The sequence below is a fragment of the Gymnoscopelus microlampas genome, assembly GCF_963454915.1.
Source record: "Gymnoscopelus microlampas genome assembly, chromosome: 20".
NCBI lineage: Eukaryota > Metazoa > Chordata > Actinopteri > Myctophiformes > Myctophidae > Gymnoscopelus > Gymnoscopelus microlampas.
The window spans coordinates 14954253-14977999 of NC_139957.1; positions in this window are offsets into that span (position 1 = coordinate 14954253).

Genomic DNA, 23747 nt, shown 5'->3' on the forward strand with positions numbered 1-23747 from the left:
GGATGTACACCTGTGGCTATCAGAGGTGAAACAGCAAACGCATTTCATTGTTCAGAAGGAACTACCAATACATGTCACTGTTGAAAAGGAGCCACAAACACCGGTCACTGCTGAAAGTGAAATGTTGAGTGCTGTACATTCTGATGACATTGGACCCCCTGACAGTATATCAAATGAATCAAAATCCACACACAAATCCACTCCATCAAAATTATCTTCAACTTCATCTGCTCATCATAGCTCAGGCTGAAAAGGCTGCTCTCATGGAACAGGCTGCCTTACACAAAAAATATGAAATTGAAGCATAACAGGAACAACTCAGAATGCAAAAGGAGCAACTGGAAATGGAGACTCAGCTGGCAGCAGCAAATGCAAAGTCCCATGTACTGGAAACCATGGGCCAAGGAACTCATCAAGAGTGTCAAGTGGGACAAACTCAAAGAAAGGAGCTGCTGCTCCAAAGCAAACAACCCCATTCAACCCAAATGCAAATACATACCTACCTGATCAAACTCCACAAAAAGGAAACAATGGAAACCACAAAGCCTCCCTCCCAGCCACAGGTTGTGAGACCAAAACAACCACTTCATGAAAAATCTGCCAAAGCTCATTACATGACTCCTCTAATGCAATACTCTCTCCCCAGGCAAAATGTTCAAACCGAAAATATAATAAATCAAAATGTGCAAACTGAAAATGTACAGCTTCATGGGAAAAAGAATGTTCAAGGTCATGTCACTCACACTACACCCCCTGCAGGTGATATTTGTAATGTGCTACGAAGACAGAATGAAAAAACTGCTTTACTGGTTAAGCAAAATCTGTATTCCACTTTACCACCAAGAGACATTCCAGTTTATGATGGTGACCCATTGCAATATGAAATGTTTATCAGGGCATTTGAGAGAGGAGTGGAGAAAAAGACTGACGATTACAGTGACTGCTTACATTACTTTGAACAATATACAAAAGGCCATCCATACAAGCTCGGATAAACCTGGAGGAACAAGGCATGCAAGCTACAGGAGAGGCATGGACATTGTGCTAAGCTTTCTGACCTTGTACAATTCATAGAGACAGGTAAAAATACTGTCTGACCCACTGTTTGGAAACATCCAAGATGCTAAGCAAACTACAACTGTCAAAAAAACCTCAACCATCATCAAACCAAGAGACACAAGAGACATTCCAAGAAGCAGTTTTGCCACAACAGTAACACCCATAGAAGCAGCAGTGCAGTCAAATGGAGTGGAAAGAAGTGTATTAATCAGCTATCAGAATTATTGTCTTTTCTGCAATAAAAGTGGTCACATTGGAGCGGTGTCCACAGATGAAAGAGAGAAGACACAGAGAGAAGATGGACTACTTAAAGGAAAAGGGAGTCTGTTTTGGCTGTTTGAAAAGAGGACACTTAAGCAGAGACTGCACAAGTCATTTAACCTGTGATACGTGTGAACAAAACCATCCTGATATACTCCACATTGAAGAAACAGAAAAGAAATCAATAGGAAACAATGCTGTCGTCTCACCTCACACATGTGGTCATATTGGGGCCGGTGATGAAACCTCCATCTTCTCCATAGTACCCGTTCAAGTGAAGAGCCACAGGGAGACAGTGTTGCAAACATATGCATTTTTGGACCATGGAAGCACATCCACATTCTGCACTGAAAACTTAATGAGAAGGCTAAACATTACCGGACAAAAAACTAATATTCTTCTCCGCACAATGAACCAAGTGAAGCCTGAGACTAGTCACCATATCTCAGGTTTGGAAATAGCCAAGTTGGACCAAAATGATTTCATACAACTCCCTAATGTGTTCACTCATAAAACCATGCCTGTCTCACAACACAATATTCCAAAAACAACAGGGCTTGTCACCATGGCCTTATTTGAAACACATCAAACTGCAAGAAATAGACTCTGGTGTTGACCTACTGATCGGCAGAAATGCTTCAAAGTTATTGGAACCTTTGGAGGTGGTTAACAGCCAGGCAGATGGACCATATGCTGTGAGGACCCTATTGGGGTGGGTCATCTATGGTCCCTTGATAGGAGACAACAATGTCAGGGATGAGACTGGCTGCACTGCTGCGGCTGTCAATCATATCATATATCCAGAAAAACAATCAGGACTTCAGTGAGAGAACAAGCAAGGAAATGGAAGCCAAGTCAGGGTAGGATGAAAGATGGACTACTGCGTGAAACGGATCTGTTCCGCAAGGTGGCTTGCCTCCCACAAGAAACGTTGGTGGTTATGTCCTCATACCCTTTCGCCATGGTCTGGAACAGCAATATTAAAGGTTACATTTTATTTTTCTTTCAGCTAGTTCCCATCACGGCTGCACCTTCCTCGATCATCACCTGCTTGTCTCTCTTAGCACACCCTAAATTTGCTATTTGTCTTGCGTTTCAGCATCCTTCTCCCTCTGCCGCAGATAAACCATCTCTACCTCACCTCTCGCTTTATCCACCTCTCTTGCTTTATCGTCTAACCTTCTAACCTGGGCTTATACTCAAATGTAGTCATTTCTGTTCTCATCCCTCCATGTTGCTTCTAATGAGAATCGTAGTATTTTCAATCCGGCCGCCTCTAGTTCTTTGCCCTCTACTAACATGACCACTTGCCCGGTGATTTATTGACTATGGTTCACATAATTTATTTTCTGATATTGCACTAACATGTTTGTGGTGTCTTTTTCAGGTCATGTATGCCAGGGATGTGTGGTTGGAGGATGGAAAGGAGACAGAGGGTACAATTCCTAATAATTGGATCGACAGGGGTAAGGGAACCATTAGATGGCCAAATGCCAAACAAACACAACTTACAAGATGAGAAAGGACCCCCAGGAGGACTGGCTGACGTCCCAGTTAGTCAAGATAAAGATGACTTCAGGCAGGTTTTGTTTTTGGATCATTTACTCAATATTTCAAGTACAAATAGTTGAATCAATGTTTACAGTTGTGTTGAGGAGTTAGCCTCAGTAATCTAAAAGGACTGTATATTTCTAGGTGCTGGCGGATATATAACCGCTGTGGAGTGTTCCACAGGCCCGGGAGAATTCCCTTAATCACCTAAGTAGTTATGATGAATGGGCATAGTTTCTAAGTATATTATGAGTATTTGACTCTTTATATTATTATTATTGATTATTACTATTTATTACTATTGAAGCCGCCGAACCCCGACTGTCCGACCGCGTCCTAGTATTTATGGGCAGGATACGATGTCATGCGGTCGTAAGGCTACGTCACACTGGCGTTGTGTCCATATTCGGGACGACCGTCTCGTCGCCATCGTCGTCTTGGTAACAAGTTGAATTGTATAACTTCTAGTTAAAGCTTGTGAATGTGACAACTACAACCTGACCAGCCAAGCAGAGGAGGAAGAGGAGGATGTGGATGTGGTGATAAGAGGGAAGAGGAAACCTGTTAAAAGACAAGATGATGACTGATGTAGAGTTCATATGTTTCTCAAGTAACTTCTAAATATGAAATGTGTTAACAGAAACTGGGCCTCACATTGTAGACCATTCATGTTTTATTTGACGTTTTGGAGCATTATGGGTAACTTTCTTCTATAATCAATTTATAAGTCCAATGTCAAAAATGACAATCAAATGCTTTATTTAATAAGGCTGTCTATTTTAGATATGGATATGTTTATTTTTACTTTATATTGCAGCCGTATAGGTGCCCTCCTTTCCTATCGCACCAAGGAAGTTGCAGTCCAGCCAGGACAACAATGTGTTACTCAATGCTTGTTGAGTATTGATGTCAATTTATGAAATATGATAATGATGTATTGGGTACACACAACATGAAATCAGTTACAAGCTGATTGTTATGTTTCAGACTCTGAAAATCAAGCCCTGGATGGCCTGGTGGATGTCGTGGTGGAGCATGCTGAGGGGTCTTGGCACAGGGAAATGTCTACACACAGTGAGTATGAATCACATTTAAGCAGTCACCTTTTGTTTACAAATCAATATTTGGTATCTAAGAACATTCTTTGTCTTTTCCAGGCTCCCGACATGCAAGTGTAGCACCTCGACAGATGACAGATGACAGATCCAGGGACACGGTCAGGCATGGTGAGTTGTCCAAAAGGCCCCAAGTAATCAAAACCTTTACAATTCAGCAAGTAGTATCGTGCACCCCTAATTGTTACAATATGACATATTTATTATTTCTCATCTAATGTATAGTCATCTGTTTTGGAAAGTTTTAATGCAAAAATATCACTTTGTAATTTCTAAAATGTACTTTTGTTCTTATTACAGGTGCTATGCAGTGACTGAGAGGCCAACATGGGCATTCCCATTGCCAACACAAGGTAAGTTCTGAGCTATTTCAATGAAGACCCCCAAAAAACTGGGGGACACTTAATTTGCAACCCTTCTCTCTTCTGCCCATTCTCTCCTTTCTTCCTTTACTGTTCTCTCTGTCTCTCTGTCTCCTCTCCTATCGGGACACAAAAACTGCTCTTCAATTATATCAGTGTTTTGTATCATTGTAAGGTCGTGTCTATAACATTTCTCTGTGTTAATGTACACTTACTTATTTTTCATCAATCCATAAAAGCTCAAACTTTAAGTGCATCACTAGCCTGTAGCTTTTGCCATAACAGTTTTGTTCACACTGTTTGTATAGGAAGTTTAGATGGAGACTAGGGATGTTAACAATGAATCTATAATCTATAATCGATTGCCGTTAAGAATGTAATTGAGTTTGTCTGTCTGTTTTCTTTCCCCCTCCACAGGCGTGGAAGAGAAGAAACTCAAGTCAAAGAAGGAGAAGATGAAGGAGAGGAGAGTCCGCTGGCTCAATAGTGAGTGTCCATGACGAGGCCTCTTTTAGTCATTCATCACTGTGATGTGTTCAACATATCCATGATGAGGTCTTCATACTCACTCATTCACCACTGTGGTGTGTCCAACATACCCATGCTGTCAGGCAGACATGTTCTCCGTATTTTGTAGATTAATGCCCTACTTCATCACACAAGCACATCCATAAGGCTATTTTCACAACTCTAAAATGTTTTCAAAATAATAATAAAAAAGGAACGGTTTTGGACATTCAAGACAGCAACGATATACTATACCATCCACAAGCTCACACGCTTTGAGCTTGTGGATATTATTGTTTGCCGCATGACACACAGGGCGTATGGCAGAGTATAAATGACTGTAGCCATGAAGCAAAGTTCAGCAATTACCAGTGTTGCCATGTCCGCTTATTATAAGCGACCATGGGCTTCTTTTCCTGTTATGTTGCTCGTAAATATTGGTAGTTGCAGCTTGCGTTTTTTTTTTTGGGCTCGTTTCTTAACACCTGAATCCTCTGTTATGTCATGTCAATGACATAATGGTTGAACATTAAGTGAAAATTAGTAGTATAAAGGGTTTATACCATGTTTTACAATAAATCCTAATCCTACTACATTATTAAATGTAATTTGTTTTTCTTAAGGCTCTTCAGTAACAGTCTGATGGCACAGTTGAACATGAAGGGGGAAAAAGAGAAGACTGCGACTTTCAGCGCAATACAAGGTAAGCCCATATTTCATGACGTAATTGGGTAAAACATGTCCTTCCCTGTTGACATAAAAAAATACAATGCCAACTGTCTACCGTTACCGTTGCTATCATAACATTTTAAATAACTGGTGGTTAGGTGTAGAAGGGAGATGGCTTTGTATTAAACAAGTTGTGGATGTAGTATGTACAAGCATTTTTGCATGTCAATATGGAGACTCACAATCAGTTTTATTGTCACTTCCACAATACACACTAGGCAAACAGGGGAGCAAAATACCATTCTCCACAACTCATGGTGCACATTAAAAAGAGGCAAACATTAAAAAGTAAAGAGCAGACAACATTGGTAAAAAGTGCTGATGCATTCAAAGTGCAATCCATCTTTCAAGATGTTGGTTTTGGGGGCAATATATGGCGAGCATGGGTTCAGGGTTCTGATGGTTTGGGGCAGCTGTTGGATGACCTGCTGGTGCTTCCCCCTGAGCTCTTGAACCTCTTACCAGATGGCAGGAGTTCAATCGAGCTGTGTATTATGTCAGATAGGGACTAGGACAGCATGTTGCCGTTGCACATTTTTTATTGTCTTTTTCTACTATGCAGATGCAGTCATGAAATTCAACCCAGAAGCCACAGAGGACCTCATAAGGCAGCATGCCGCAGACCACCTCAAGCATGCTCCAGCGAGAAGGGGAGGCGGAGGACACACAGCAGGCACTCAGGACTGATTTAACTTGAACTTTCACTGTCCATTGTGGGGGATCTTAGTGTCACAGTATTGTACAGTATTGTGTAATTTGAACTTGTGTTCTGTTCAACGAAGTAGCTCTGGTTGGACCTTACCCTGGCTATTCAGTACAGCACTTGTTTAATATTTTTCAGTTGTTGTGGAACCGGCCCAAGCAAAAAGGGTGTCCCTGCAAAGTAGGCTGTGCTATTATGTTTTATTATTATTTTATTTTCATTCGACTAGTGACGTGGACTTGGACTTGACTTGGACTTAGCCCCCCTCGGACATACCTGTGGACTACACCAGGTACAAATGACTTTTTTGTTGCTCTCCCTCATGGAGCTACTTGCGGATTATACCAGGGTCAGTCCACCCTAGGTGGACACGCGCTGACCTTTTGCACCTTAATCCCATGTATAACGCACTGACTTTTTTGTCTTTTTTTATTGTGCTCTTTTTCTCTAAGCACCTTAACGTCCATAAGTATATCATGCACAGTATACATACATTGCTGCTATGCTCAGGCACCTTAGTTTTTATTATCTCAGGTACTTTATAAATATGTAGATAACTTGTTTGGCCTTCTGTTGTTCTCTTGTTTGTTTGTTTGTTGTTCTCCTTCCCACTTGCCCCCCACCCCTCTTCTTCTTCCCCCCCTCTTCTTTCTATGGAAATTAATGTTGCGATGGGAAGGATGTACAAAAACGAATTTCACCCACTTTTGTACCTTGTAAACCTGTGATGTGACAATAAACGTGATTCTGATTCTGACGTGTAAAAAAAAAAAAGAGAAGTTAACTGTTCTGTTCTGGATCAAGCTTAATCAGCCTTAGTGACTGCTGTGTGTGTTTGTGTGTGTGTGTCCTTCTGTATGACCTTCTGTATTCAGTCTTGAGCTAGACTGCATGGAACAACATTGTGGGAGTTAAGTGGCTGTCCCGCTTCTGTTTTGTCGAAAATAATTCAAAGCTGGCTTGATCTGCTGTTTGTTTGAATACTTAATTAGTCAGAAAGGTAAACGTCATGAGGTACGTTAAGGCTAAAAGGATAACACAAGTCCTGGGGACTTGTTTCCATTGTGGTCCTATGAACTAGATTCCATTTCAGGGGGTCTAGTTCCAGTCCACAAATATTCCACAATCATATGGAATATTTGTGGAATACTGTAATTGTGGAACATTTGTTTGCACAGCTGTGTATTCACAAGAAGAATAAAGAGATAATAAGGAAATAAGTGTGTATTGAATTGTGATTTGTTTGTAAACCTCTGTGTACTGTATTCCCAGTTTTCAGAAGGTGGCATAACCATTTGATCTTGTTCATTTTCCTGTAGCTTTGTTTGATTAGCTTAGCAGCATGTTAACTACTAACTATGTTAAAGCTACAGGAAAATGAACAGGAAATGGGGATTACAGTTATGCACCGAGCCTAGAAGAAGTGTATTGATTGATTGATTAGATGTGTATAATTAGTCTAAATTTTACGTAGAAAAGATGACCACATTTGGACTAGAATAAGCCCTTATGTAGAGGTTTGGACGTTCAGAAGACATCCGACAAAGACGCAATTAAAACTTTAATTCTGCACCCTCCAGGGACCAAAATGGGACGTTCAAAAATGACCTCATTGCACAGTGGGAATAAAATAATATACTGTATATGGGAAAACATCTGTTCCATTCCTGTTGTTCCCTGAAGATAAAGGTCGAGCTCGTTTGCCTGACCCCCAATTGTTATAATTGATCGTTCCTTCCGACCGACCGAGAGGCATACCGGACCGAGGTGGAAGGGCAACACTGCCCTCTAGTGGATACATCCAGTTTGTACATGCACATGTTAACCCAGAGTACAGAAGTCCTGACGTCACTCGTCCGTCCCCTGGGTCGTAAAGTAATTTCCATATGGAGAATAACATTGGGTCATCATAGAATCGTCTCATAAGAATTGTGGTCCAAAAATAAACAAACTGCCTCGGCGATATTGTCAGGGAGGAGCCTCGGCATTGTTTATGATAGTCAGTCACTCATATTTGAAACAGTCCGTTTCTGGCAAATTTAACTAATTCGGCAGAAGTAACATTAGCGTTTTCTCACCGTCAGTTGATGCTTCATATCCATAAGAGTAAAACCGCCGGGGTCATTTGTTTATGTTTGGAACACAGTTCTTATTTGACGCGATATTAAACACGTCTATGGGAATTCAGAACAGGGGGGAAAAGGTTTTAAAGGTTTACGGTTCTAGAGGCTTTACATCTTCTAAAGCTCTAAGGTATTCTCTAAAATTCAAATGGTAGCCGATATGTCCTAAGTAGGCCGAACATTGTAGAGTTGGAACGGAGTTTGTAGCTAAAAGTATGAAGGACTAGTTAGGGGTCAAAAAACAGGCCGAATACGTAGTGACAATAACGTCAGTGTGCTCGCTAAGTATATACTGTTAGGCACATACGTGAAATGTGGCCTCTGCACTTTAACAGCCTCCAATCACTCTAAGATTGCCACACTGTTGACCTGACCTGGAATCGTACCCAACACATCCAGGACTTCTGGTTCACCAGGCAGGCCCACTAACCACTCAGCTATAGCACTCTGATTAACATCATGTCAGAAAATGAAATGAAACAGAGGTCTGACTATACTGAGTCAGAGTCAAGCTTTACAAAATGTAAGTTGTGTAAAAAAAAGTCTCACTATACTAAGTTGTTATTTGTTTGTTTAAGTCAGGCTATACTCTACTCAGTGTCATAAGTTTCCAAAATGTACTAAAGTACAGTGAACGTCTGTGCGGTTTGTCTTCATCACTGAAAATAACGTACATGTAAACAGATATAAAACTGCTGTCATGTGCAGTTGGGGTGAAGAAACACAACCATTTCACTCCTAATAGTACCTATTTGATTTGACATCCTGACTTGCTGCTGTGGCTGAGGCTTGAACCTGTTACCTGCGGCTCACTAGTCAGTGACTCTATCCATTCACCTACAGCTGTTTCCTTGTAATCTGTGGTTCTAAAACTTTTTGTTGTCAACCCCCCAAATTGACATGTATTTGGGCAGTGGACCCCAATGTTAAAAGATGTAGTGTCAGGGCCCCCCATGAAAAAGATTTATATTTATGCTGTAACACATTTTAAAGTTATTTGTCTTGTTTGATGTTCAAGTCAAAGCACCAGGAAGGCTGTACTTGAGAGCCATCTGTTAGCTCAATGGGTTGAGACACAGTATTCATGATCCAGAGGCCATGAGTTCAAATCCCATTGATGTCTTTCCTATGAGTCTTTCCTTTGCAGACTGGCTTCCAGAAGATCAAGTGAAAACCATCAGGAAGGCTGTATTTGTCATCCAACTCTTAGCTCAATGGGTTGAGACGCAGTATACATGATCCAGAGGCCATGAGTTCAAATCCCACTGGTGTCTTTACTGTGATGCTTTCCTTTGCAGACTAACTTCTAGAAAAACAAGTTAAAAGCACCAGGAGACCTGTAACTCTCAGCCAACAGCATAGCTCAACTGGTAGAGCGTCTGTCCAATAACATGACTTGACTTCACTTGAGTGGGTTCGATTCCCACTCGAGTGAAGTTTCCCCGGTATCTTGGGGCAACGGATAAATTGACTGATATCCTTAGTGATGCTTCCCTTTGCAGACTAACTTCCAGAAAACAAGTTAAAAGCACCAAGAAACCTGTAACTCTCAGTCGACAGCATAGCTCAACTGGTAGAGCGTCTGTCCAATAACATGACACTTCACTTGAGTGGGTTCAATTCCCAGTCGAGTCAAGTGTCCCCGGTAACTTGGGGCAACGGATAAATTGACTGATATCCGTAGAATAACTTGTAGGAGTGTGCTGGTTCAAATCCAGTTCAACCCAGGACCGAGCGGTCCTGGGTTCGATTCCCACTAACGTCAAGTCCCCGGTAAATTGGGGCAGCGGATAAATTGACTGATATCCGTAGAATAACTTGTAGGAGTGTCCTGGTTCAAATCCAGTCACCACCTTAGTAACTGAGACCGAATCTGGCCAATTCGGTCTCAGTTACTGAGATAGATAGAGGGTGTGTAGAGTGGGCGGAGTAGAGTAGGGGTAGAGTAAAGAGGGAATGTAGTGGGAGGAGTAGGACTAGGGGGAGGAGTAGAACTAGGGGGAGGAGTAGGACTAGGAGTAGAACTAGAGTAGGGGGAGGAGTAGGGCCCAGAGTAGGGGGAGGAGTAGGGCCCAGAGTAGGGGGAGGAGTAGGGGGAGGAGTAGGGCCGGAGAAGGGGGAGGAGTAGGGGGAGGGCCCAGAATAGGGGGAGGAGTAGGGCCCGAGTAGGAGAAGGGGGAGGGCCCAGAATAGGGGGAGGAGTAGGGCCAGAGTAGGGGGAGGGCCCAGAATAGGGGGAGGAGTAGGGCTCAGAATAGGGGTCGGGGGAGGAGTAGGGCCCAGAGTAGGGGGAGGAGTAGGGCCGGAGTAGGAGAAGGGGGAGGGCCCAGAATAGGGGGAGGAGTAGGTGGGTGGAGTAGAGGCCAGAGTAGGGAGCCAGGCGAGGGATATGGTTTTGGTTTCTCTATGGAGGTGAAATTTTATTAGAGATTTGCAATAAGAGGACAACTAGAGGGAAATAGGAATGTTGGCCTTAACTACCTTCCCTCCCCTACTCCTACTCCGGGACAACTAGAGGGAAATAGGAATGTTGGCCTTAACTACCTTTCCTCCCCTACTCCTACTCCGGGCCCTACTCATCCCCCTACTCCTGGCCTCTATTCCTACTCTGGCCCCTACTCCTCCTACTCGGGCCCTACTCCTCCCCTCCTATTCTGGGCCCTCCCCCTTCTCCTACTCTGGCCCTACTCCTCCCCCTATTCTGGGCCCTCCCCCGGCCCTACTCCTCCCCCTATTCTGGGCCCTCCCCCTTCTCCTACTCGGGCCCTACTCCTCCCCCTATTCTGGGCCCTCCCCCTACTCCTCCCCCTTCTCCGGCCCTACTCCTCCCCCTACTCCTCCCCCTACTCTGGGCCCTACTCCTCCCCCTACTCTGGGCCCTACTCCTCCCCCTACTCTAGTTCTACTCCTAGTCCTACTCCTCCCCCTAGTTCTACTCCTCCCCCTAGTCCTACTCCTCCCACTACATTCCCTCTTTACTCTACCCCTACTCTACTCCGCCCACTCTACACACCCTCTATCTATCTCAGTAACTGAGACCGAATTGGCCAGATTCGGTCTCAGTTACTAAGGTGGTGACTGGATTTGAACCAGGACACTCCTACAAGTTATTCTACGGATATCAGTCAATTTATCCGCTGCCCCAATTTACCGGGGACTTGACGTTAGTGGGAATCGAACCCAGGACCGCTCGGTCCTGGGTTGAACTGGATTTGAACCAGCACACTCCTACAAGTTATTCTACGGATATCAGTCAATTTATCCGTTGCCCCAAGTTACCGGGGACACTTGACTCGACTGGGAATTGAACCCACTCAAGTGAAGTGTCATGTTATTGGACAGACGCTCTACCAGTTGAGCTATGCTGTCGACTGAGAGTTACAGGTTTCTTGGTGCTTTTAACTTGTTTTCTGGAAGTTAGTCTGCAAAGGGAAGCATCACTAAGGATATCAGTCAATTTATCCGTTGCCCCAAGATACCGGGGAAACTTCACTCGAGTGGGAATCGAACCCACTCAAGTGAAGTCAAGTCATGTTATTGGACAGACGCTCTACCAGTTGAGCTATGCTGTTGGTTGAGAGTTACAGGTCTCCTGGTGCTTTTAACTTGTTTTTCTAGAAGTTAGTCTGCAAAGGAAAGCATCACAGTAAAGACACCAGTGGGATTTGAACTCATGGCCTCTGGATCATGTATACTGCGTCTCAACCCATTGAGCTAAGAGTTGGATGACAAATACAGCCTTCCTGATGGTTTTCACTTGATCTTCTGGAAGCCAGTCTGCAAAGGAAAGACTCACAGGAAAGACATCAATGGGATTTGAACTCATGGCCTCTGGATCATGAATACTGTGTCTCAACCCATTGAGCTAACAGATGGCTCTCAAGTACAGCCTTCCTGGTGCTTTGACTTGAACAACAAACAAGACAAATAACTTTAAAATGTGTTACAGCATAAATATAAATCTTTTTCATGGGGGGCCCTGACACTACATCTTTTCACATTGGGGTCCACTGCCCAAATACATGTCAATTTGGGGGGTTGACAACAAAAAGTTTTAGAACCACAGATTACAAGGAAACAGCTGTAGGTGAATGGATAGAGTCACTGACTAGTGAGCCGCAGGTAACAGGTTCAAGCCTCAGCCACAGCAGCAAGTCAGGATGTCAAATCAAATAGGTACTATTAGGAGTGAAATGGTTGTGTTTCTTCACCCCAATTGCACATGACAGCAGTTTTATATCAGTTTACATGTACGTTATTTTCAGTGATGAAGACAAACCGCACAGACGTTCACTGTACTTTAGTACATTTTGTAAACTTATGACTCTGAGTAGAGTATAGCCTGACTTAAACAAACAAATAACAACTTAGTATAGTCAGATTATTTTTTACACAACTTACATTTTGTAATCAAACTACCGAAACGAAAGTTGGTCACCACCGAAACGAAAGTTAAAGTGTGGAGTCCAAAATCGTCCCCCCAAAAACCTGTTAGGAGTACGTTTCAGGCAATTTAGAGTTGATTGGTAGTACTTTGTAGTGACTTTTTTTGGTCCCTAACATTCATCGAGCTCTGGACTTAGTAAATTTATTTTTTCACCATTGTGTCACTACCGAAACGAAAGTTTGTCACTACCGAAACGAAAGTTAAATCCGAAAAAATCACTAAGTGTGGAGGCCAAAATACTCCCCCCAAAAACCTGTTAGGAGTACGTTTCAGGCAATTTAGAGTTGATTGGTTATTTTCGTTTCGGTAAAAGCCCCCGCGCCCACTCCCTGCACCCTCTCTTGAGTGAGTAACCTATCTGACCGACACAGGTCCTCTAGCCATTAGCCCTATTGTGTGGGACCGCGCCAACTAGTCCTGGCCACGCTAGTACCTGTGACCCTGACTTAGTCCACTGCGCCATCAGTAGCCCTGAAATTCAATGCTTTCTGTGTTGGTTTTAAGGGTTTCTGGGTGTGTGGGTTCAAGCCTCACTCACTCCTTACCCTGAACCTCTTCTGTAAAGGAAAGGTTCAGTGCACTTTCTCTTTTGGGCCTAGAGTCCCAAGACTCAAGGCCCAAAAGAGAAATTTTATGTCTCCGCGGGAGTAATTGGTTCGACTCAAGACCCAAAAGAGAAATTTGATGTCTCCCCGGAATCATACGAGGAAGTAAAATGTGTAATAAGCAAGAAAGGAAACATGGCCTTAATAAATGGATCCAGGGAGAAAGCGTGGCAAAGTATTGCCGACAAATTAAATGCACAAGTCGTCCAAAAATATAGACAATTTATATGCAAGTTCATAAATATATAATTCAGTTAGGCTTTAACATGAGGAATGTATAGTGAATATTGGAATTATCGCCTACTAATCTACAATGCGATATCCTATTATATGCGCCATGCATCCAACCAATATGTCTGAGTCTATGCTCAGGAATGTGTCAAAAACAAAAAAATTGAGTGTGTAATTGATAGAAAATAAGTATTTTTTGGGTGAACTATTCTTTTATGTGTCTTGTTCAGGGACATTTTGACACTTTGCTGAGGCCTGTAATCGAACTTGGGATTTATGGCTTGACAGGCAGGCTCTCTAACCATTCAGCTATGGCTACATCATCAGCAGTGATTCTAAGGCAGTTGTACTCTGTAACAGTAAAGGGGAAACCAGCAAAATGAGGAATAATATAATAAAAGACTGTCTTGCTAATAAAGCGTCATGTCTCTCATTTTCTACAATGTATTTGATATTACCTTTATATTATTTAATAAATTATGCATTTCATCCTCTATATATTGTCCAGCTTTTAGGGGTTTATAAACCCCTGACATTATGTCTTGTGCCACGCTGGCATGGAAGATGCAAGTGAAAACGAAATACTTAACTTTGTAGAATTTAGATGGATTGGAAAATGAAAGGTTTGCCTAATGATGGACTTGAACCCCAAACCTTGTGCTAATTAACCACTGACACAGCTCTCCTGCCAGAGAAGCATGAAAGATGTAAGTGAGAAGGAAATACTTAACCTTGTAGAATTGAGATGGATTGGAGAAAGACATTTTTGTCTAATGGGGGTCTTGAACCGCAAACCTTGTGCTTACAAACCACTGACACAGCTCTCCTGCCAGAGAACCATGGAAGATGCAAGTGAGAAGGAAATACTTAACCTTGTAGAATTGAGATGGACTGGAGAATGTCATTTTTGCTTAATGGTGGTCTTGAACCCCAAACCTGGTGTTTACAAACCACTGACAGCTTTCCTGCTACAGGAGCATGGAAGATGCAAGTGACACGTTTGTTTTGCGCGGTAAGCCCCGCCCCGTCCAAGCTGCGGCGTCGACTCGCACTGACGCGCTCCTTTCTCAATCATACTGATTTCTTACTTGTACTAGCATATACACCCAAACACGTCTCCTGACAATTGTCAAGTCTTGGCACAATCCTCCATCTTCTGCAGGGTACGGTGAACTTCCTGTTCACACATATCTGACCATTACGTAGTTAACCTGCTGGAGCAGCATGAGTCCCGTCTTGACGGAACCAGCTAAGGTTCACAGCTCTGTTTCAAATTCCACATCGGTAGCTCTCTCTGTCATTGGCATTCAGTTATGTGCCATTTCTAGTTGAAAAACTGGGTGGGTGGTCATCTTTGTGTGACTATCGCACAACTACTGTAGGGTACACGGTCAAGGAAACATGAAGGAAAGAGAGACTTATTTCACAAAAAAATAAACACAGAAAATTCGTATAAATTGTGGTGTAGATCAAAGGAAGACAGATTTGTTCAAAATATTTCATAAGTAGAATTGTCAGTATGAGAGGGATAGGGCAAGACACTTGGAAAAAGGGAAAGAGTCAGAAAGGCAGAAAGACAGAGGGAGGAATATAAGAGTGTGTAAGAGAGTTTGGAGAGAGCTGTCGTTCCATGTTGTTTACCTTGAACGTGAGATGGAGGACAGCTTTCACATGTGGAACCATTTTCTCTCCCCACCGTAATGACTCCTAATTTCATGGCAAATAAAGTCGACAATGATGCCTTTGAATCTAACCCCATTTGCAGAGCATTGCCAAAAAACTGAAATCACATTCTTTTCCAGTTAAAGTAGCACTCAAATCGAGCCTGTAACTTCCTTATCGCCCCAATTACAAGTGACCTGTGGATACACCCTTCGTCTTTTCTTTCTTGTCTGTGTTTTTGTTTTTCACCTTTTGAAGGCCCTGGCCTTTTACTGCAACATTGGTGCCCGATACCAGCTTTGTTTACATTGTGAATTATTGGATTCATTGTTGGATTTTCTTTTAATACCCTGCTATTGTGTTTGTTGTAATCCAGAGCCTGACTTGCAGGATGTATACAAAATAAGTTTTACATGAAACTGGCAAACAATACCTCAGCTCTATCTACAGCAGGCTACACGTCAAAACATTCACAGGCATACCGTATATGAATGAATACACCCACCATCTACTGTATATGACCAACATTCATCCAGACTGTATCTATGAGAATTCTGTTTATATCTGTGAAGAAAGGAAACATATTCCCCATGCCACTTAATTACCCATGTAGCCAGTGGGCAGCTGCACTTCAAAGATTGAAATGAGATAAGCAAAGGCTTTCTTTACTCCTTATAATCCGGCACAACCACACAGTGTGTATGTATTAATATATTAATATGCAGCTATTCATATACAGGTTCTCTTTTGCCTCCAGCCTGAGTGTGATTTCTGTGTGATAGTGAGTCTCACATTTCAAACAAGTCTTTTTTAAATATTTAGATAGTGATAATGCTGAAGTATGTACACAGTGGGGGTTGTTACTGACTATATTTGCGGTCTAATAGAAGGGTTGATATATACTGTAATTCATACAGAACACACAGTCTTATCATGTTTCTACCCTGGCCTTTCCTTTGCCTTAAGAAATGCATGGCTTATTCTACTGCAGCACTCAGTCTCAGTCTGTATAAAAGGTAATGTAAATGAAATGTTGCATACACAGTAGTATTAGATTGCTGTACATTAGTGGATGTTCTACCTGTAAATGCGCCTTAAGTGTAGGAAGATAAGCTATACGTCTGACTCACATCATAGTGATATTCAGCTGGGTGCCATAAACATGATACTAGGTTATTTAAATAATGATTTAATTATATCTTTCTGACTAAAATGTGCGAATCAGTGACAGCACCCGTTCTAGTGTTTGGCTGTAATGAACTTGAATCATCAGCTCAATATCTACATTGAGATGTAATGGTATGTAGACAGGACAGATACTGTACATTAACAGCTGATGTAACTTAACAATACTGTATTGGGTATTGATGTGTTGTGTGGCTGGAGGAAGGATCATGTAGGCTATTACAGTACTGTCACTGCCAATACCTTTTATCATGAAACAAATAAAACGTATATTTAAAGCACAGTTTGAAGATGTGTTGTAATTTCACAACACACGGTCATATGATCTTTTGTGGACTTCCCCTCAACATGCAGAAGGGAGGATGCCTCCATTGAACGGTCATTGTAAACTCGCCGTGCCCTCCACTCCTGTTTGAATCATCCAGTAGGAGGTTGCTATTAGCTGAAGCCATGACCTCCTAGAAAGACATTTTTTCCTGTATGATCACACATGATGGGGCAGGACGTGTCAGAACAGCTCAGAGATGACTCTCAACGACCCCGGCCTCCCTCGTCACCCCTTTAATCCAGCAATTAGGGAAAAGACTGGGGAGAACGGAACAGATGTTCCTTAAATGGGAATGGATGGAGGCAGGGAGCAGAGGCTGGTCTGACAGTATCCCTGAGCTCTCCACAAAGAAATAAGGAAAGAAAGAAAGACGGACGGACGGACGGACGGACGGACGGACGGACGGACGGACGGACGGACGGACGGACGGACGGACGGATAGTTGGCTAGCATTCAAAGAGTTTATTTGGATATATACTTGGCGTGCCTGAAGGGTGGGCTTTTCCCACATTAATCAATACACTGAATACCAGTAAGTGGGAGGGGTGATCCAAACTTCCCCGTATTCAAGATAAGCCCTTCAGTCCATGCTTAAATGAGATGTGAAAACATTTCTCAATATTTGTTTTGAGATGCCAGGAGTGCCCAGAGGGTGGAGTTTTGCCTCATTAGGCAAGAGAGTGCTGGAAAATGGAAGAACGATCGCAAACTACCCGGAAGACATGCTCTTACTTTAATGGGTCAAAACTGTACATACAAATACTTCCGAGCTATAGCAGATGGGTGTGGTTTGACACACGGGGAACACAGTGAGTTCTTGATGGTTCAGGAAAAGCTTGTTAATCCATCATAATAAGTATAACAATTATAATTTAGCCTACGGTTATACCACGCGACTCCTATCAAAAGTATTTCTGTTAAAGGCCAAATGTGTCTTTAAACTGAGAAACATTTAAGCGTTTAAATTGAATATTAAACGTTTATGATTCAAAGATGTCTATTGTCTACAGTAATCAACAGCCAACTGTTGTACATGAATAGCCACGCTGGGATGTTGAGAGTGTCTAAACGGAAGTATCATGTAAGTATCATGTACTGTAAGTATGATGTTCATTCATCAAGAGAAGGACAGACGGGTGCACACTCTCAGTGAACAGTCTATCTATACAAACAGTTTGCATGCAAGGTGAATTTTCTTAGATTTTTTTAATTTACAGCAACAGCAGTTATGACAAACAGACGCGTTTCGACTACTCAGACTATTCTTTTTAGAAAGTATCATGACAGTATCATGGTCAGTATCATGTCAGTATCATGGTCAGTATCATGGTCAGTATCATGTCAGTATCATGTCAGTATCATGGTCAGTATCATGTCAGTATCATGTCAGTACTTGATAGGATTCGGGATCACTCATTTTAGGTATTCTCTATTCCTTTCACCCCCCCCCACCCCCTCTCTCTCTCTCTCTCTCACACACACACACACACACACACTCAAAGCATTTTTCAATTGATTGCTATAGCGCCACCCTTTGGTCAATGGTTGTGAGTTTCGTGTCTTCGCAGTTTGGCATAGCACTCTACCATATTACCGAGTTTCGTAAAAAAAGAGGTGAAGCCAGAACTGCAAAAAGAGGCAGAAAAAAATAACAAAAACAATAATGGACCACAGCACTATGTGCTTGGCACACGTGTGGTTATAGGTTCCATTCCTACCGGGGCCACCCATTGCTAAAACCAATGTACTGTATGCACTAATGCTTCGCTTTGCATAAAAGCCTGCACTACAAGGCATCTGTTATTACCAGTAGGCGTACTTTACTGTCAGGGGCCCCTATTTTCAAAGCACTCTTGTAAAGCTGTCTACTACTACTAGTATAAAACTGATTTTAGGTTTGGTTTTGAGTAAAAAATACTTCACCTCTTTGAAGTTGTGTGCAGTGGTTTCAAAATGCTGCACCCTACAGTGGGACATCGGGGAACTGAATGTGCTTCTTCTTATCAATCAGATTTCCTGTGTTAAACTGTGGAGCAACAAAGAGCAGATAACGATGAGAGAAGGAACATAATGCAAGTTTAAACACTTAAACACTCTAGACCTGAGTAGGCTCTGTGCTTGGACCATTTTCTTCTCCATCTACACCAAATCTCAAGTAGCTGATCTACAAGCTCACAACACGTTGTTGTGAGCTTGTAGATGTAGATCTGCTATCACAGAAATGTGGATGCTGGGGTTCAAGTGGTTCCTGGAACCAGATCCCTCTGGTCCCATTCACACATCGTCTCTGTCAGGTGGAAACCTCATTAAGTCAAAACTGTTACTTTTCAGGATTCAAATTCAAAAATAGCAAAAGTAGCAGATCTACAAGCTCAAAACGCGTTGCTTCGTGCCACGTTTCGAGCTTGTGGATCTGCTGCTTTTGAAACTTTTGTGTGACGCTGTAGTATGATCAAGTACAGCATTAACTTACAAAAAAAAACACGAAATATGGAGAGAAGAGGGTTCTACCTGACAGCGACACCATTAGTTTAATAATGAAGGATTTCACAAAGACAAAAGAGAAAAACATCTTTCTGTTAGCATGAAATCAGGCAGAATACGACCGCAATGATGTACTGTAACTGAGGGAAAACAGTTTTCAGTTGTGTTGATGGTGTGAGGGTTCTAAGCCCAGCCTGAGGACCTATCTCTTGTGGTCTAAACCCAAAAGGTAAATACATGAAACTGAAAAAAGGGGTTCTAAAGCACAGTAGAGTGTTCTTTAATTCCAATAGAATTCCAAATAGAACCCATGTGGTTGTTTTCATAGAGACAACAAGATAGAAAAGTTAAAATCAAACTCAAGGCTTAATAGGTCTGAAGACAGGTATGAGAGGCCAGCATGATCCATAAACAACAAAATAGGCTTCCACACTGACAAACGACATTGAGGCCCTTTGAATGCAAAAATATAGAATCTTTTGATTAGAAAAAACGCAAAAAGTGACGAGGTTTAAAAAAAGTGATACAGAGAGTGGATGTTTCGGTCCTCAGACCGCCATCAACACTGAATGCAGCTTGCCCATGTTGGCTATAAGTAGGCAGTAGGCCTATCAGAGGTAATCAATGGTAATGAAGCTGATCAAAGGCACAGAGTGCCATCAATCAGCCCATTACCACTGTTGCAAGAAAATGAACACCAAATAGACATACAACCCGTACAATAAACAAACATGGAATAAATCCAATATTGTCACATCACTCTTAAAGAAGAGATACCAATCTTATATATACGTCATCTGTACAACTTTACAACATACAAGTAGAATACATTGCAATGATACAACTTCAGAAGTATTGAAAAGACCAGGTTTTGGTGAATATATGGACATTAGGGGCACAGCTAGTTCCATTAGCACTCAGGATTTTACTATGCAGAACCTAAGAGTGTTCTGATCCCTATAAAGAGGCTTGAATCCTTCTGTCCCGTTTTACTAAAAGTGGTATACAGTCAAATGGGTCCATTTGGCTCAATTTGTACACTCTCTCAGTGTTACATTAACACTGAGGATTTGACTGTGAACTTTGTTATTCCATTTGTCTTAAATTGAACAGCCTATTTAGCTGCCTCTTGTTTTCAAACAACAGCCTCATTCTGTGAATTCAGCTCTACCTAATACCACATACGCACTATACTACATCTCATCCAAATCAATAACCTCAGCCCCCCGTGTCACATGATAATATGGGCTTGCATAAACGGCCAAAAAAGAAAAAAGAAAACCATGGATCAGTAAACCAATCAGTAAACCATGGAGAGTTTCTATTCCTGCTCCAGCATTGCAGCAGCACAGTGGGACCCAGGCTCTCAGTAGAGCCCTGAACATGAGATTGTTTTACACGCACCTGTTCTCAAACTTCACTCCGTTACACGCCTGTCTCTGGGAGAGCGCAGTTAATCGCTGATTTGGCACACTTACAGTGACAACATTCCAAGGTCCAATTTCAGGAACTTATCCTGTGTGTGTGTGTGTGTGTGTGTGTGTGTGTGTGTGTGTGTGTGTGTGTGTGTGTGTGTGTGTGTGTGTGTGTGTGTGTGTGTGTGTGTGTGTGTGTGTGTGTGTGTGTGTGTGTGTGTGTGTGTGTACATATGAGAGAGTGCAAGAGAAATGAGTGAGACTGTGTGTGTGTTACTGTGCATGTATGTGCATTACTGTCCCAAGGCAAGTGTGCGTTCATATTTTCAAGCTTGCACGCAGAGATGCTCTCACGATGCTCATGCTTACACACACACATATAGATTCTCTCTCTTTCTCTCACACACACACACGCACACACACACACACACACACACACACACACACACACACACACACACACACACACACACACACACACACACACACACACACACACACACACACACACACACACACCAGTATCTCTGCCTACAACTGAAACAAGAAATTAACAGAGCAGAGAAAGCTTCCTAATAACAATCGACAGCTCTTTAACCTCAGGCAGCTCTTTTAAACTCAGGCAGCAACTCCTGTCTGGCGTGCCTCCGTGACCCCCCCATTTCCAAGGACCAACCCAAACACCAAAATAAGCTCTCCATCTGAAACCCGTGCAAATATTTGATTGCGACAAGGCTGCCCCATTTTGAAGGCAGTTTCGAAACTAGTAATTATTTTCAGCTCTCGAGAAAAGGCAGACAGTTTGTATATACTGGAACCCATGAAGCCTTGTGGCTTTTGAGTGAATGAGAAACAATTAAAGTGCTCCTTGGCAGTGCATGAATCCAGACGGCGATAAAAATGGCTGAGTTCGTCAGGCGCTCATGGGTTGAGTTTCAGTTTGGTCTGTCTAGATTCATGAGAATCTTCCAGAAAACCTCTGTCTCTCTCTGCTCGGCTTCCATTTTTTCCTGGTCTTCCCTCCTATTTGGAATTCACAAACAGAAACTTCGGTTAATCTATGCCATTTGGCGGATGCTTTTATTCAAATTGCCATTACCGTGCCAGGAGTGTGTATGTTTCTAGTATGGGTGGCCCCCATGAGAACTGAACTCCTAACCTTCAGAGCGTTAGTGCAGTGTTGTACTTATTAAAGCCATGCAGTGAATAGGACCTCTTACCCTGGCAGTGTTCGTGTTATGCTTTACCCACCGAGCAAGACGGAACCACATGTTACACAATATCACTAATAGTGCTCTAAAAGCACGGCTGTAATGATTAAAATGAACATGTTCAAGTGGCCGATTAAAAGCTACCAGTCTGAAAGAAGTGAGCCGCCAACTGCTTGGCATTTACTTACATTTTGCACTTTAGGCGTTCAGCTGAGGCTCTTACGGGTCATTTACGAGTGTTGCCATAAAATCAACTTTGCATTCTAATTCACCCAGTTTTACAGCCAACCAAGGAGTAGCAATATCACCATGATTCTCGAATAATTCCAGAATAATGTAATGATTTTCTTGAACACTGGCATCCCTATTCTGGGAATAGCTGATCTAGATGGTAGATTGGCTATTTTCAGTGAAGTGATTTGGTGTAGAGGTAAAAAACAAGGAGCGGACCTAGTATAGAGCCCTGGAGGATCCCGGTCAACTAAGTATGGTTTAAGTGGTTAAAAAGATCTCCAAAACAACCCAAGCATACAGCTGTTTGAAACTATGCTCTGTAGATAAATCCAATCTTTTGTAAGTCTTTAGTGGCTGGCAAAAAGGTTAAGGTGGGGAGGTGGGGAGGGGGGGGGGTTAAGTGTTGGGTTGGGAGTTTGTCACCACACACACACACACACACACACACACACACACACACACACACACACACACACACACACACACACACACACACACACACACACACACACACCAAGGGTTGATTTAAAGGTCAGAAGGCAGAGTAAGGATAGAGTGCTGGTGGGGGGGGGGGTTCAAGAACGAGGGCCCTGGGGTTAAGGGAGGAGAGAAGGAAAGGGGAGAGGGAGGAGTGCGAGGCATTTGGGGAGGGAAAGAGGAGAGGAGAGAGGGAACGGGTAATAGAGGAAGAGGGGAGGGAAGGCGTTTTTGGAGGAGGAGTGGAAAGCCTCCACCAGGGCAAACACCTCTGAAACAGAAACATCCATTTAGCAGCAAAAACAAGCCCCCCCTCACAAGGGCTCTGTGAATGGACCACTTCAGCCGAGCGAGGAAGTTCCACAGCGGCAGGATGTTCCCTTCAGGACGCACTCGAGACGGGGCCCGGGGCCAATGGCCTGAATACAGACCCCCATCACCCTCCGCCTCCCTCCCTCTCTCTCTCTATCAGCCTCTGTTTCTGTTGCTCTCTCTTTCACTTATTAGTTTGTCTCTGTAGCAATATCAATATCTCTTTCTCAATCTGTCTCCCCGTCTACCTCTTTGTCCATCACTGTCTACCCAAAACCATACCCCAAACTTAAACACACTGAGACTATTATTGCAATGTGAAATGTCAACATGCTGGCATAAAACTATTATATCATGAAACTAGAATAAAATTCAACATCATTCCATACCATCCTATTATATTCTTTATCAGTCTACATACAGAAATATTCTGCATGGTTCTACATACTGTACAGAAATGTTCTGTAACACTACTTGCAAATACATTCTGTATTGCTACATTCAGATAAATTCTGTATTGCTCTATACAGATACATTCTGTCACTCTACATGCAGATACATTCTATCACTCTACATGTAGATAAATTCTGTCACTCTACATGTATACATTGTGTCACTCTACATATAGATACATTCTGTCACTCTACATGTATACATTCTGTATCACTCTACATACAGATAGATTCTGTATACTGTAGCTCTACAGTATACAGATAGATTCTGTATACTGTAGCTCTACAGTAGAT